Below are 12,789 nucleotides of genomic sequence, written 5' to 3' on the forward strand. Positions count from 1 at the left end.
CTGGTAAATAAGAGACAGGGGGAAGAGGAAAAACAAAAAAAGTCGCGTTAATGATTTCTCTCCCCACAGAAGGGATGAATTGTTCAGCCGAGGCGGGCGAAGATGAGTTTTCTCCTTCAGAAAATATTTTACAAAAGAGAAAAACTTTTCACAAACTCGTAAATGGAAAAGAGAAAAAGATTCAATATTTTTTTGTAACATTCGGAAAAAAGCAAAACATATTGAGATTCTTTTTTATTGAAATCAAATGTGAAAGTGGGATATCGAAAATACATGTGTTGTGCGATAGTATTGTAGATTATTTTTTTAATATTAACTCAACACAGGAGGCCATAAAATCTGTTTATTTTTTCTTTGGAGATGCTGTGTGCTTAGTATTTTTTATGAAAAGGTAGAAGTGTACCAGGGTATCGAAAGAGACCGACGTTGTAGAGGAGGAAACACAAAAGGCAGCAAATAATTTCACAGCCATATTGTTGAGGTTAAGAACTAGTCGTGAAAATGACCCGTTCTCATATGACAAACGACTACCGTACGGATGTTGGGCACGCATTGGGCATGTGAACCAAAGTCAAGAGGTCATGGCAGTTTTTTGGATCATCTGCCACTCGAATAACGAATGTAGCATATTATACTGAACTGAGTATAAGTACGAAGTACGTCATTTTCTGACGACATAACTGACAGATTTGAGTAATAATGGTAATAAAAATACAATTTACTTTTGAATTTAAAGAAACGTGCATTTTTAAAAGCTTCATTTTATTCGATTCATCCGAAATTGCTAAGGTAAAAATTTAAATAAAAGAATTCTTTTCAAAATAACACAGACTTGCAAAAAACTCGTTTAAATTGAAGAGCTGAGCATTTCCTCAAAAACAGAAATTTGAATATTCGTATACAAGTACCTATGTGGTGGTAGGCCGCCAGCATTCGAATTTACAAGTGGATTAATCCGTAGACTCGTAATAATTTGCGTTTCAAAAGTTACAGAGCGGAATATGCACGGGTTCCTGAATGCTGAATCAAAGCCTCACAAGGGTAGCATATATTATGTAAGGGTGGGCAACGCAAAATACGGCTATGGTTAGTTGGTATTTTGAGTGCGAATAGAGCACCCACGAGAGCCAACCTCAGATATTTCCAAGTACGTATCATTATTTGGATTGGAAACAGTTGAGGATTCCGATGAAATTCCACGCGTGCCAGGCGTTCTGGTTCGTGAGAATGTTCAATTTGATGTGTAGATAAGTTAACCTTCAATCAAAACTTGTTTACATTACTTTATGTTAGAAGTCAGGGAGGGAAATGGTTTTCAGGTGGAATTTAATTATCGAAGAAGTTTTGATGGATAAACTTTTGGTAAAGCGATAAGTGGCTTTATTAGTTGCATGTACTCAAACATACGCGCGATAAGAGGATATTACAAACATTATTGGCTAAACACGCTTAAATGGAGACAGTGAAGTGGGTGCAAAATCAACAATTTCAATAATAATTATGAAGTTAATCGATAAGGAGTTCTTAAATTTCCGACACGTCGTATTTGGCAGTACTTTTCTATATTTAATGAATAAAAGGTTATTGAATTTCAGTTTTTGCGTTCCAACAGGAGCACAAAAAAATAATTTGAGCTATGAAAAACTCTTTTTATAGCTCAACGACAGTCACGAAGATTATTTTTAACATTAGATCCAAAAAGGAGGCCCCGGGGAAAATATTTCCTCTCAAGGCCTATGTCATCTTTGGGGATACTGTGTAGGGGATATTTTTAGGAAAGGAAGGAGAGGAAGTTCTGGGAGGAAAAAAGGAATGAGGGTTGGTTAGGAATCTGGGGGTCAGCGTGTTCAGGAGTGATGGATGTATGAATACATCCCTCCCACTGCGGTGCAGGGCTATGTTCTGAGAGTCCTGCTGGAGAGTTCATAAGTTCTCCCTCAACCAGTCTCTCCCGATCCGGCCTGCCACGCAGTTGGTGGCCAGACGTATCCATCGCCAAGACCCCGATAAACCTGATCCCGGGAACCTCTGCTAAGTCTCCAAACGTAGCGAAGCACTTGGAGTGACCTATGGCAGAGGCGTTGGTCATCTAATAAATAGTTCCCGTGGAGGCGGTACTCGTGCCTGTCTCCCAAATTGAGTCACACGCTGTTGTGGACTAATACTTCTTGGAAAATATTAAATATGTAGGTACAAACCTACAAATTCGAAAAATCCTTTGTAACAAAGTAAGTTTTAAAATTGAATGTGAAACGGATTGTTCAAAATATGAACATACCAGGAAAAATAAATTTCAAGGAAAAGGAATCTCAAATATTTTCAATGAAAAAGGAAACAGAATTTTTTGATTGTGTGAAAAGTTGATTGAATTGAGTTTTTTTCAAGGATTTTGTTTTCTCGAATCTTCAATAAGGAGTTTTATCAAATATGTAAATAAACTCTTATCCAATTTCACGAAAAATGAGAACTCTCGCCTAATCGATAACACGATCATGAGCGTCGGGCTGCATTTAAAAATGTATGACGCCAAGTACCTACTTACTCGTATATTTAATAAATAATGTACAGTTTAGCATAAGGACTTAATTTAGGAGGAAAATAAAATTATCGTCAGTTTATTCGAATTAACTGGGCCTATTTGTCCCATCAAAACTGAGCCAGGGTGCAAAAAATTACTGTTAAAGAAAGATTACCTATTTTATTACAATAATATTTATTATGCTCAACGCCAATAAAAAAAGCAAAATTGAAAGAAAGCGGGGCACATATCAAATACTATTGTATCATACTAAGCTTTGATAGCTTTACCGAGATTCGGAACGATTTCTTATCAATAGCTAAAATAGGATTATATGTCCCGTAAAATATTACGCGAGGCCGCCAACACAGCTAATGTGGACATTTTCCATGTGTCCTTCAACATTAAACCTGAAGTATCTTAAATAATTGTAAGCATTAATTAGTCGCCTGAAATATCAATACAAATTGAAAATATCTCCCGAGTAAAAATAAATGCCGCCAACGGGAATTGAACCCGTGCCTTCTGATGTTCGGTCAGGTGCTCTGAAACCACTGAGCTATGTCGGCTTATTTCCAACCCGCTAACTAATTTAATATGTACTAGTACCTCAATCAACAATTACTGCTTATTATATTTTTCCACCTGTAAGCAACCAACTTTATTTTTGTAGGAAAGGCTTTGTTAGTGCTAAATTTCTCACTAGATGGCGTCGAGACATATTATATCTTCATTTATTGGTGAAATATTTTTATGTTAACTATATTTTTAAGGATTTTGAAATGTACATAACCTTCGTTACCTGATAAGTTACCTTCGTAACCTTCACTGGCTCAAGTGCACTGAAAGAATCCAGTACAAACTGTGCTTGATGGTGTTTAAATCCATCAATGAAATGGCCCCACTCTACATCTCTGAACTATGCGTCCCGGAAAACATTGGTCTGGGGCAGTCAACTCTTAGATCAGCAACATCATCAGCTGTAGGCAGACTGATATAACCTAAGCGCAAGCCAAATACTAAGTTTGGTGATCGCGCTTTCGGAGTATTTGGGCCGAAGACTTGGAATAAACTGCTTCCGGAACTAAGATCCATGTCCAACAAAATTCAGGTCTAAACTAAAAACTTACATTTTTAAGCTGACATACCCTTAAATTACTTTAATTACCATTCCTAAGAGAAAGTCCAGTTATATTCAATATTCCAATTATGTCCTAAATCCTGTATCTAAATTTCGCTTATAAACAATTAGATAATGTTAATTAAGTGTTAATCTCAAGTGACCTACCAGGTAAGTATTGTACTGTATATTATCTCCATAAATAGTTAGTAATAACATAGATCACTGTAGAAATGTATTATAAATTTGTACAGCGCCCTTGAGGTGATTTTGCACAAAAACGGCGCTATACAAGTCATCCAATTATTATTATTACTGGTTTTTGTAGGCTTTTTGTTTCAATACTTTTCATGTTGCGCCTCATCGAAGCAATGGGTTCACGTATAGACTAGGAATAGGGGGATGCGAATAATAATGGTGATGATCGTTTCGCCTTTAATTTAAACTAAAAAACTCGTCACGTTCAAATGGATAGCAAATATAAAAGAGATTGTGTAATAATTAGGATTAATACATAGCAATTATTGTGTAATAATTAGGATTAATACATACAATGGTAGCATAATTGCTACTATTTTCAGTAAAACATTGCAACATAATGTTCAGGATATTAAAAATATCAACGAGAACAATACGAGAAGAGCACAAAGCCAGTGCTGCAGTAATTCTTAACAAGACTTTAACAAGGATAGAGAGATCGCACTAACTTCTAATTAAACCAATTTACTTGCACTGCTCGGTTCAGTAATGTGTCTGTAATGGTGTAACAACTTCACTTCGAGCTTTCATTCAATCCACATATACGAGTATAACACAGTATTTAGAAGCAGACATGATGGTAATTCTAATTCATTAATGTTTACAAGTACCTAGATAATTTAAAATTAATGTTGTCAATATTTTGTCCGAATGTTGAGGCAAAGCAAAGCTGTACCAGTAACTAGAGAAAATTAAGTTGTAGATACACTAAATCAATTTTTCTAAAAATATTTCCTAAGAGAATGTTCGTTTAAATAATGGTTTGTTACTAGACTGATACTACCCACTTTCGGGGTATCTAGCAGGTTATATCGATATCAGTATCGATAGGATTTATCAATAATGCCGATATCGTTTCGTCATCAGATCGCTAAGGTACAAACAGTTCACGTCGAATAAATTAAGAACACTTAGATGTTGTCAACTGTTGTTTGTTCGTTGGCGATCTGCAGTCAGATATTATCGATAAAAACTTTATCGATCGATCGTGCTAGATAACCAGATATTGTGCGAAAATAGTACTAATAGAAATAATGCGAGTAACCTTAGTAATTAACAAGAAAAGCAAGAACCGTAAAACATTTTTATAAAAAAGCATTCAAAATAATAACGGGGAATTTTTACAAACTATGAATACCGCTAAAAACGTGTGGAGTGTGACTAAAAAAGTGTAATGTTAACATTTTCATTCATAATAATTATTGATTCCAACTGGTTACAACATCATTGTGACGTAGAAAAGCCTCTGGCTGGTAAGACGGCTGTCAACAACGTTGCCCGGCATGACGTCAACGCCGCCATATTCATGAATAAAATGTTTTGGCCAAAAATCGAGAAGGGTCTATTTTAAATCGTAATAGAAAAATAAAAAATTAATACCTTCACTATCGTAATTTCTTCGTATGTTTTTCGAAAAATAGTAGGGTTACTGCTGTTAAACTTTTTTTTTTAATTTTTACCTTTTATCACAAATCATAGACAGAAAAACGACAATAGCTGATTTATTGAAATTCTGTTCAAAATGCAATTGAAGTCCATTTCATTATAAAATATTAGTTCATTCAGAATATATAGAAACACGTGTAGATGTCCTTTTCCTGATAAATATAGCGACGAAATTTTATGAACACGTGTTCCGACATCCTAATAACATACTCGTGTTTAATCGAGAGTTTGTTAGAAGACCTGTCAATTCATTCGTTTAATGCCTGCAGTCCCATTTTTAACAGGAATACGAATAATTTGACCAGGTTTTTTTTAATAAATTAGCAATATTTTACAGAAGTAAGTTTGTTCCGTGTAATAATGTAAAATTACGCAGGAAACCTGTTAATTCACCCGTTAAAGGTCTATAATCCCATTTTTAATTTGATTACCAATAGTTCCTAATAAATTAGCAGTACTCACTTTTCTCCGGGTAGGCTAAATCCTTTATAAGAGCATCGCGACAGTGCTACCCCAGCATACAGTAGTAGCATTTATATTACACATATTCAATTTGTGCTTACTCCGGGACCTTTAATAACAGGCATTTTCATTTAATCGAGACGGGGCTGTCGTAATTTAGCGACGCGCCGCATAATATAATAAAGCTGTTCGGTGTTTACAAAATTCGTGTACCGGTACCTACCCAAGAAACAAATAAAAACGTACACTTGGGTACCCGTAAATAAGTAAATGCGAGTGTCTTGATGACGAAATAAATGATAGTACCGCAGAAAAAGTCTCATCTCAAAGTCAGAGTTACTTTTCGAGTAAAAGTCCGACCATAAACATTCCAAACGCATATTATATTATTTTAAAAGTACCTACCCATGTTTACATGGAGTGAGCAGGTAGGGCAAATTACCATGAAAAAAACTCTTATCCTAGGAAGTACATTGCAAATATATTGTATATTACGCTGATGCGATTATTCTTATTTTTATTTCTACTATCCCTAACATTATCTATTATTTTTATTTGTATCCTACCTTATTTTTATCTTTATTTTTACAAGATTCAATCTACCTAATATTATATATTCAGAATTGGTTATTTATGAAGGGAAGGAACAATTCTAAAGAATGCCTGACATCATTAAATTAAGTTCATTTGCTTTATTATTCTTTTTTTCATTTAAATTCTGTTTAAAATTTCTTTTTAAAATAATTAATTAATTTATCTTTATTTTAATCTCTTTCTTATTTTCAGTTAAAGTATTACCTATTTTACAAATACATTGCATTTCACAAAATAATATATTAACAAATGAATCATGTATTACATTTATATAATTATACACAAATTTCGACTACAATAATACGGACATGTGTCTAGTGTGGTAGTCGAAAAGCATGTAAAAAACTGTATTCAAATATATTTTATGAATAAAGAAAAAAAAGAAAAAAAAACATTTTAAGCGTGTTAAATATTTCAGTATGTGTACTAAATAGATATTATAGGCCCAGAGGCCCTACACGGGTACGTAAGTACCGCAATTTATAAATTATAAGAACAGGACATACGCGTCCGGTATCCATTAACAATAGTAACATAGGGTAACTATGTACATGCACAACACCTCGAAATATCAGAAACTACCCTGAGTAGGCAATAAATATATACCATACACACGCACGGGTAAGTACTGCATAATATTCGATATTTGAGTAGACATCCCTATTTTTAAATATTTAGATTGGTATACACAGGGCATCAGTACCTACCCAAACTAGGAAAATAAATAATATAGAACCCAAACGGTTAGGTACCGCAGAGTATTTGATATCTGAGTAAGTAGATACTGCATATATAAATTATTAGATCGGAACATACACGTCTGGTATCCAGGAAAATGCCGTGGAAAAATATAAAATAGGGTACCCGGTGATTCGAGGGGTGGGTGGATAGGGAGGGGGAGGGGACCCCTGCCAGCTAACACGGGCCAATCTATCGATAACCTTTGTAGGCATTTATCTGCACTCCAAATGTCAGCGGAGAGCAAACAACGCGAGCACGTTTTTTAATTAGCGTCGGGCGTGAAAGGGGAGATAGAGTTAAATATAATACACCCAAAACCATAGAATAAAGAGTATAACGCTAGAAGTGCCTTCCATACAAATTTGAATGGTAACAAATGTTCCATTTTCCAACCGCCTGGCGTTCCGTCTCACTTACACTCGCCTGAAATTGTACATCTCCATCCCGTTTGAATTTAGAAAACAATTTTGTAGGGCAATGTCCAAGTTGGCGGCGCGTGTGGTTCCCACCCAGGCATAGTGAGTACAATTCCTCGGCAGACTAAATCCTCCACCACGACATAAGCAACATTTTCCGCTTACTGTGATGGTAGTAGGATATTTTCAAATATGGTAAACTTATTTGTAACCCGGGAATGTTATTCTTTCCTAAAAAATGAATTCATTCTAAAATATTAACCTCATAAATTGGGCAAACTTTGAATTTGTGATCATAATTAGCAACAAAAAAATGAATGTTGATTTAACATAATATTTTATTAAAGTCACCATGTTTTCTAAAGCGTGCCTCGAAAAACAAAATATTCGTAAGAAAATAATAATACGGCAATTAGTGTCAATTGTATGAAATCACCTTGTTTTTATTTGCATAGTAATATACCGCAAGCAGAAGTTTTGTTCTACAATCCGGAAGCCGCCATAGCGTAACTGCTATCTCGTTAAACCGACCATAAATAAATCAACAGCGAGGGAAGGTAAATATCTGATACTAATAATGTACCATAAATGATTTCGTATCGCATTCCCAAATAATTAAAGAAAGGACATGAATATTCAACTAAGAGAGAAGATGAACATAAATTTATGTTGCAGGTTTGGTGTGACAGCTTATTTTAATAAACTACAACTAAATATACAAAATATTTTAACAATTTTTTTTGTTTGTTAATTATTTGGTTTACAATAATACAGGGTTTTCCAATAAGAGGTGTTATTTTGAATAGCCCGCTATTTCGGTAGATGTTACTTTTGAAGCTGTCATTTTTTGACAATTGACAAGTAGAACCTACGCCATTAATAAAAAAGGAACGATACACGCTTCAACAACGCATTGAAATTATTGAAATTCACTTGAGTGAATCAAATGCAAATCATCTTGAGTGATGAGGCCCATTTCCACCTCGGTGGCTTCGTCAACAAGCAAAATTGTCGCATCTGGGGCTCGGAAAACCCAAGAGTTATTGTTTAAAAGCCTCTCTATCCTCAACGTGTGACTGTTTGGTGCGGTTTATGGTCCGGCAGAGTCATTGGACCTTACTTTTTCGAAAAAGAGGCTGGAGCAACAATTACGGTGAATGGATTGCGCTATCGAGAGATGATTAATGATTTTTTATTGCCAGAATTGGATGGTATTGATCTGGACAACGTTTACTTTCAACAAGACGGCGTTACGTGCCACACAAGCAACGAAACCATTGATCTTTTACGATTGAATATCAAAATAACACCTCTTATTGGAAAACCCGGTTTTTCGTAGAGGGAAACCATTTTATAGAGAATAATTACGTTGGAACACCGAAGGTATCGAGAGTTTTAATAAAGTTTTTCGTTATAACTAGTTAACGCGAAAAATTCTCAAAGATACTGGGTGCGAAGCGATGCTTATCAATTCCGTTTAAATTTAGACTCCCTATTCAATTCGACAACAAAGTTATTTGTATAAGTTTTATTTTTCAGCTTCCCAACGAAAATATCATTATTATTAAATTAAAATATTTTTAACCATCCAGTACACCAATACAAAAGCAAGGGTATTCTTAAAATATTTACCAGTAAGCATTGATTCACAAATCAATGTCCGTACGTTTTGCTGGTGCTATTAACTCATTGTTTCTTGATTATTTACAAATGTATCACGCTAGGTACTATAAAGAATTAATTAAGTAAAAAAAAAAACTTTAGATTTTTTCAATCTCTGGGACAATATCTTCACGTGGTATCAAAATAAAAAAATCTATTTAAATTAAAAATAGGCACCTAATAGAAGGTCTAAGGCATGATCGAAATATATGTGAAATTACACAGTATTATTTGTGGACAATTTTTCATCTTTACCGGTTCCCTTCAATACTCTTTCAGGTTGACAGAAACACCAAAATCAGAAGCAATTACAGATTTCACTGATCGCACTGATCCACCACTAAGTAAGCATTTGGCTCAATTGTACCTACAATCTCGGTGTTATCAACGTGGCTAAGCGAAATATTCAGCTATAATTAAAAATAGCTGTACCACTTTTAACAAAACCACTACATATTTACGGAACATATATAGGTAGGATGCATAACTGTCATAATAATAATATGAACGTACTTATTGATGTGAACTTCTCTTTTTATATTTCAGCAATACCTATGAAATAAGAGAAGAACTAACTGTCATTTTATCCGACGAAACAATATTGTATACATTACAAATTTGAAATAAATAATTTTAATGCAAAACGCCGAAACCTTTCGAATCATAAATTCATAAAAAACATGAATACAATATCGCTGTCTGCTTCATTAATCGTATTTAAGTGATCGTAAAACAACGTGCTATCTGAAATTGAATTCTGTACGTTTTCCAGTTCGATAGGCGTATAAATTTGCGTTTCCATACAGGTAAACAGTTTTGTTCAATAAATCGAGAAAGCAGTTTTTTCCTGTTGGTTTTATAACACTCGGTTGTCCATATAAGCGAAGTTGTGTAAAAGGGTTTCACTGCACAAGTGGACTGGGTGGAATTAATTGGCTCGCAATCAGCATGGCACAACCTTCATGATCTTACAACACAAAATCGGGCGGGGGACAAATCTATCGAAAAGCTCAATAGGAAAGCTGAAACCACAGTTAGATAACTGAATACATTATTGTATGAAGGCACTGAATTAACCTGTCAAACTCCGACTGACTCCGTAATTGCAAGATATCCTATTACGAAAAACATACAATTTATTCCTAAGTTTTTCTGAGAAGACAAAACAAATTTTATTCGGATTAACTCTAAGGAAAGATAATAATAATAACACAATCAAAAACAACATTGCTTACCACACCTGTATTTTATGATTCAGGGAAAACAAGATTACCTGAGCATCTAGACGGAAAATTGGGGCGACTTTTTTTAGGAAAATTCCAGCTTGCGCGACATTACATAAGATTATGTAAGGTTACATGTGGCGGGCACTTTAATTCGGGTATCTCTGCAAGGTTAAAGTAAGGAGATCCCCGACTCAAGGTTTATTCCGTCGCAGCGAATTGGATGTCTGGCCGCGGTGAGATTGTACGTGAGAAATTAGTAACCGCTGGAAAATTTATAGAGGTAAACGTATTTTAGTACAGATATTTTGGCGTGAAATTGGATAAATATATCGAAAGCGACAAAAAGATAGATTCGAAGAAAACGTTTTTATAGAGGTTAAATACTCGGTACAAAGATCCAGGGCCTCGATTCGACGAAGTCATTCCACTCGAACAACGAGTAGTTCGACCCACTCGGTGTTTGAGTAGAATGACTTTTGACGTTTGGCCTACGTAATTATACTTGATTTCGAGCGGCCTGCATTGGAGAATCGATACCCCGATCGATCGATATGCAATTGGATATTGTAATGAAATTTACGCCAATTTCCATTAACAACGATGGATATATTTCAGGTGGTTGAGTATTATAATGTGTCATTTTTCTCACGCACATAAACATTCACGATGGAGTAAAAAAAACTATATTGGATGGCTATTGACTGATCGCACATCTCAAACACAAGCCAATTAGTCCTAATTAACCACACACAACTGTAAAGTGCGGGTCCAACACAGTCGATACGATCAAACAAGAATAAATTTCCATTACGGTAGCGGGGAGGTGCGTGTCGCCGATTCCCTAAGTCCAACATTAGGTATCTCATTAAGTGCAAACTTGGAGGATTTATGACCTGCGACTATTATTGCGCTAAGTACATTTCCTAGGACGCCTCCGTACTAATCGAAAGTGGATTTCACACCTCCGGTCGCCAAATGCATCTGACTGTTGGATTGAGTGGGATTATCTTAATGCAAAGATAATTGTACGGAGCAGGTAATTCATTCATGCAAACTGCGTACACAGAAAGCTGGAGAGAACTTGTTCGGTAGTTAGTTAGAGCTGTTTGCGCAAAATGCAAATTCGCAACTGTTTCACCTCCGGAATACTCAAACTTATTTGAGGGTGATTATGTACTTTTATTTGTTCGAATTCTTATTTTATTAGTGATATTGTAACAGAGTTTTTTTAAATGTTATGCAAAATAATTGACCACGCTGAAACGTTAACCCGCGACCTCTGGACCCAGTGCCAGCTGAGATAGCTCAGAGTTCGTTAAGTCTACGTATAAAATATGTAATACGAGATAATGAAATGAACTGGAGTTGGTAATCTCCCGCGGTAACTAAACCTATTGATCCAGGACGCAGAGTAACAGTGATTGTTGCTGAAAGATAAGCCATCAAATAATAATTATAAATCAAGATCTCCAGCACTTCATACAACAAGATGAATAATAGATTTAATAATCCAGTGAATTAGTTAACCGCGAAATAGTCATTAATAACACGTTGGTCGGATTCGCCGCTTCGTCATTTATCAAGAGCAGCTTTCATCCCATGCGAGCTTTTATCATGCTGTTATGGTGAAATAATCGGTAATGGGATTGGCGTGCCCGGGGGCGGACTCTGGACGTTCCGGAACCAGACCTGCCCACGACCCGACCAGACCGCTAACATAATGGGCAAATTACGTTGCGACGGGCGTACCGCAGGGTGCGGCGCCAAGTCCGGTCTGTTAATCAAACAAGATGATGATTAAAAAGGATATACAGTAGGAAATAAGGATGTTACATACTCCACATAAATACTTAAAATCAAAAGATAAAAGTAACCCCATAAGTGCGTGTACCCCTATAGGTGATGAGATGAGGGTCGGCGAGGGAGCCGGGAGAGGGCGGGATATTCGGAAAAGGGAGGAAAACATAACGAACCAGAAAATAGAAAAGGAAATTAAGTCTTTTGTGTGATCGTTGATGCTCAGAGCGAAGGCGGGACGAGGACGCAAAGCTGAAATCTTCCTTATTATTAGATAATATTATCGAAAAAATAACAGACGTTGAATGATGGATAGAAAAATAATATGAGTAATATTGTGTCAAGATGATAACGATAACATAGAGCTTCCCAAACCTATAAGTAGGTAATACCTATATTTAGCGTGGGTAAAGTGGGTAATTCGGTAGCTAGAGATGGGGATGAGGAGATATTCACCGCTAAATTATTGATTCTTTAAACAATCGAGATTTCCTTTAAAAATAATGTATTCAATATCTCTTTTATTTAGCATTAAATAAATTATATTAT

At 35.5% G+C, this 12,789-nt stretch overlaps 1 protein-coding gene across 3 annotated transcripts in view; it reads right to left on the minus strand.

The window, feature by feature from the left end:
• The window catches only part of LOC149421624 (uncharacterized), a 304,814-nt gene that overhangs the window by 149,597 nt on the left and 142,428 nt on the right, over window positions 1-12,789 (minus strand). The gene's annotated exons all lie outside the window — the stretch shown is intronic.

This window comes from Hesperophylax consimilis, chromosome 8 (genome assembly GCF_061612785.1).
Source record: "Hesperophylax consimilis isolate HC1 chromosome 8, BYU_Hcon_1.0, whole genome shotgun sequence".
Taxonomy (NCBI): domain Eukaryota; kingdom Metazoa; phylum Arthropoda; class Insecta; order Trichoptera; family Limnephilidae; genus Hesperophylax; species Hesperophylax consimilis.